Source organism: Acanthopagrus latus, chromosome 2 (assembly GCF_904848185.1).
Source record: "Acanthopagrus latus isolate v.2019 chromosome 2, fAcaLat1.1, whole genome shotgun sequence".
NCBI lineage: Eukaryota > Metazoa > Chordata > Actinopteri > Spariformes > Sparidae > Acanthopagrus > Acanthopagrus latus.
Window position 1 is genome coordinate 22105785 of NC_051040.1, and position 4925 is coordinate 22110709.

Sequence of the window (4925 nt, forward strand, 5' to 3'; positions counted from 1 at the left end):
GCTGCACGGCAGTTCAGCTGAGGTAGCGGTGGATGTAAAGGTATGCAGGCACCCACACAGATATCCATGCAGGCATTTGCTGAGTACACACAACACCAGTTTGGCATGACCCTTATCAGAGTCTGACAGTGTAATTACAGCTCAGGCAGTGGGAATCCATTGATTTGAAGATAAATGTTAGCACACCTGTGTGCTGAATCCATTACAATCTTTATCTTAATGGCTCTGGGAAAATGCTTCATTAAGCCTCATTACAATAATGTGAGGCATTAAGCATTAATTAGTTTACCATTGTGAATTGTCAGATTTACTTTCAGACAAAAACAAAACGTTCCCTGTTTCAATAGGCAGGAACCGAGTAAAGCTACTATCTATACCAAACACCCTGTTTCATACAATATTTAAGGATGTTTCCTGTTTCGAGTCTACTTTATTCCACATTCAACACCGGCTGGGTGGCACACCGGGGCAACTCAAATATTGTCAAGCACAGTAAAATATGCTGAATTAACTTTTAACATGTGAAGTTTGAAAATATCTTCCCATGATTGTCTTAACATTTGGACAGACGGTGAGGAAGAGCCAAGAATGATTTGCAAATACTGTATGACCCAGATCTGCCAGGTAATATCTAGTACCACAGCTGACACCATCTGAAGGGAATGGTCCTCGGACTATAATGAGCTGTGAAATTACATTATGACTAGAGAAGCCAAGGCTTCAGTCTGCCCAGTTCCTCCTGTTAACTATAAGAAACTGAGCAGAAGACACCGGGGATGAGGACAACACATCCAACTTAAATTCTGATGAGTGAGTAGAGGGATACGGTGCAGGAGGTTCTCAGAGATTTGAACGCTGAGAGCGACATAATCATGACGGCTGGAATGGTGAATATTATGGAGCACAGTTATTTCAGGAGCTGGAGCCCTGGAAGAGAGGTAATGGCAGGAAATGATTGACATCTCGCGGGGTGGCACTCAGCCTCCTTCGGAAGGAGAGATTTTTGGTCGATGAAAAATTGGCTTGGATTTACATCACCTTCATTATTTTACCCAACAAGGAGAAGTTACAAGCAATATAACAACTTTGTAACTGTTGCAGCACAATTTCTGTCAGCAGATGGCATGTATCGAAGGGAAAAGATGCAGCAAAACCTCTGAAATGACAGTTTGTCTGCACTTACGCTGGCAAGACCATCTTTGACCTCAGATGATGGGGTGCAGGGTATCTGTCAAATTCAGTTCATATATATATATATATATATATATATATATATATATATATATATATATATATATATACATCTCCCATGAAGTTGTTGTGACATAGGAGGAAAATAAATAAATAATAATAAAGAAAGAAAGAAAATCTTCACACACCCTCTTATTTTGTCCCGTCAGTATTGATGAATGAAAACAACACAAGAAGGATTGGAAACTTAACATGCTATGTGTGTACCCTTGGATGTTTGAGTCAGTATTTCAGAGCATCTCAATTGAATTTAACCTCTGCTGTTCCCTTCCTTTTTTTTTTTTTTTTTTGCACTGTCAGCATCCTGGCAGGACAACGATAACAATATATCAAAAAAACGCAGAGAGACATCGGGGAGCAAACACCAAACATTGTTTTTGCTCGGGCAATGAAAAGCAAAGCGAAAGAGACTGGAATTCCTTTCACACTCAATTTATTTCCTAAAGATAAGATGTAATGGCGATGTTGTTTTCTGATACTGTTCACAAAAATCGGCTGCCAAAGCCAAAAGTAAATAGCTCAGGCAGCCCTTCACTAACTACTGAGCCGGGCTCTCTGTGAGAGCAGGTGGAGACCACTGAGGCAGAACGCATCTCCCCTGATTCAGGTCATTCCTCGGTTATCCCATACATTTATATACAGTACATATTTTTATTTATTTATTTTTGTTCCCTCTGTCACGGCTCTGGCAGTCACACTCGACCCTCCTTTTTAACAACTGTAGCATCCCCCGGTCCCTCCTCCCTCCACCTCTCCCTTTGCCTTAGGCCCGTGGGTGGTTCAAATAATTTGCTTAATTTGTTGCCATTCACTCTCAGGACATGGATCAAAGAACTGTTAAATTGCACTGACGTGGCAGCATCTCAGAGTGACTGAGAGTGGAAAGAGGCAGAGAGAGAGAGAGAGAGAGAGAGAGAGAGAGAGAGAGAGAGAGAGAGAGAGACAGAGGGAGGGAGAGAGAGGTAAGCCTCCAGCTAAAGGAGGAGACTTCCAACATCCTCACTGCCACCACTGTGCATGTGTGTGTGTGTGTGTGTGTGTGTGTGTGGGGGCGTGGGCGTGTGTGTGCATGTGTGTGTGTGTGTGTGTGTGTGTGTGTGTGTGTGTGTGTGTGTGTGTGTGTGCGTGAATGTGTATGCCAAGACAAGATGAGGATGGAGACACCTACTCTCACCACTAGCAGGCCAAGTCCCGTTGCTGTGTGGATGCTGCTGATAATGGCTGCAGCCAAGCGAGATAAAATGTCAATAGACATCAGAGCACTACTACACTCGCCTGTTTACCGGTGCGAACGCACAACGGGTGGTTATTTATACTGGGAATGTTATGGGATTAAAAATAAAAGGGGGTTAGCCAGGAATGATGTAAACTTTTTGGATCCGGGCCTCATTTCCTGATCCCCTCGCAGTCCCAATACCCCAAACCAAGACAATCGCAATTTCTACACCCAAACTACGGATCAGCACTTTCTCTTTACTTTTTTTTCTGTCCTATCCTCACTAATTCTAATTAATAAGCCGCGTGAAACGTCAACTTACCACAGAGTGTGATCATGAAAAAGACCATTAGAATGATGCAATTAGCCAGAGGACTCCGATGAGAGATACATGCAATCAAAGTGTGAAAAGAGGAAGGGAGGCAATGTAGCAGCGGCTGGGGGAAGGAGAAAAAAGCAGATGCTGCAAAAGGGAAAAAAAAGAGCATCTTCAAAGAGAGGGATGGGGTAGGAAAACCCAGGAGAGGGAGCTGCGGGAGCACTTGTCTTCTTAGGCATAAATGTGACAGTGCTCCTCCTGGACCAGGGAAGACACAGAGAACCAATGAGCAGCAGGGGATTGGCTCTCTTTCTTCATTTATTTCCCTTTTTTTAATTTTATTTCCTCTTGACTTTCTTGCCTTAAAACGCAAACTGGAGGAAGTGCGAAGCATCTGCTGTAATTAAACGTGACCTGTCATTCTAGAGGAGGTATGCATACAGATAAGAACTCATGTTTTTAGTAAGTCACCTTAACTTTGTTGATCGGTCTGTTGTCTTATGAGGCGGTAGATATCAAATTCACTTATGTAAAGAACTGTATACATTGTGTTAGACATTTGTTTTCCCCCTGAGACAGAAGGTTGACAATCCACTGCTGTCAAGTCTGATGTTCCCCGCAGCAACAATTCCCTCAGACACTGTAACGTGTGCATTTACTGTATGATGCAACTGTGTGTGCTGTGTTTTAAATCCTGTCTCCAAAGGCTTTTTCTCCGTGCGGACTTCAGCACCACGGACAGAGGCTGGGGTTTTTTTTGCCTCAAACGGAAAAAAAAAACAAAAAAAACAAAAAAAAAACTCAGCTCTACATTCTGATGCGAACTGTACTGCCGAGCTCACACAATATATTGTACACTCAAGCAGCGAGTCAGCGTGTAATTAAAAGCACACTTTGGAATTGAAGTGAACTGACAGCGCATTGAATTGCTATTTACCCATGTTCACGCATTTGTTTTCTCTATGTTCCACCTTTGTTTACTTTGCTTTTAAACAGTCATCACTTAAAGGATTTTTCTTTTTTTTTTTTCAATTTCACAACCAAATCTTTCTACTTTAACCTGTCACTTCCAGTTATCGCCATGCAAAAAGAGCAAACGCACACTGACACTGCTCCATCATGGGTTACATGAATTTTAGATTTATGTCATTTCTTTTAAATGAAATACACATCAGCTGAAGATTACAAAGACTGCATTGCGTGATTTGATTAAAATGCACAACCACAACCTAGGTGCAACAGCTGAACGTGGACTTGAACAGCAGCATGTTTATGCACTTCATTACTAGAAGCATGGAGCTGCAGACACTAAAAGACATATGGCAAATATAAACGTGTACCCAATTTCTTACAGGAAGTTTTGAATGGTGGCGTTACTTAATGGCATTCAGATTTATTCTGTTTGTAATTCTCCCATTAGAAATGCAAGGCTAACTAAGGAAAGCTAATCACTATTCTTCATGGTGACTTACACATGCGGGCCAAAGCTAAATTGTAGATACACATAAAGGGGCAACTTGCATGCGAGGGGAACACGGGCCAGGGCTGTACGTATAACTCTGTGCAGGGTGGCTGCAAAACAAAAGATTGCATCTTGAGGATGCAACTGCCTGTTTGTGGATGATAAAACTGAATCTCATTATTGATTAATTCACCTGCCTACGTATGGACCTGGCAGACACTATGTTTACTCGCATGCTACTATTCCCTCAATATTTCAGTCTCAAGTATAATATTTATGAGCAGCTGCTTGTAAATGCCACATCCCATTTTACATAACCAGAATAAGCTATTAATATCCCAAACAAATAAGAGCCATCTTAAAGGTGGCTCCTGAGTCAGTGTAGTTGACTAATATAACTATTGTGCATGTTGTGTTTCTATATTGAATATGTGTCCGGGAGATTGGTCGCAACAATAGTAATCCACTGGAGGAGGTGGAGTTAGGGCGGTGTGACTTCCTTTATCATCTCAAGTCTGGCAGTTGTCCTCTTCTGTTCCTATTCATATACTGTAGCTGCCGCCTGATGAGTCACCTTGGCAAGTTTTGTGTTTGTTTCTGTTAATTGCCACGCTCTGAGTTTTTAGATAACTTCTCAAGGTGACTCATCTCCATCTGCAGGAAAGGGTTACACAAAG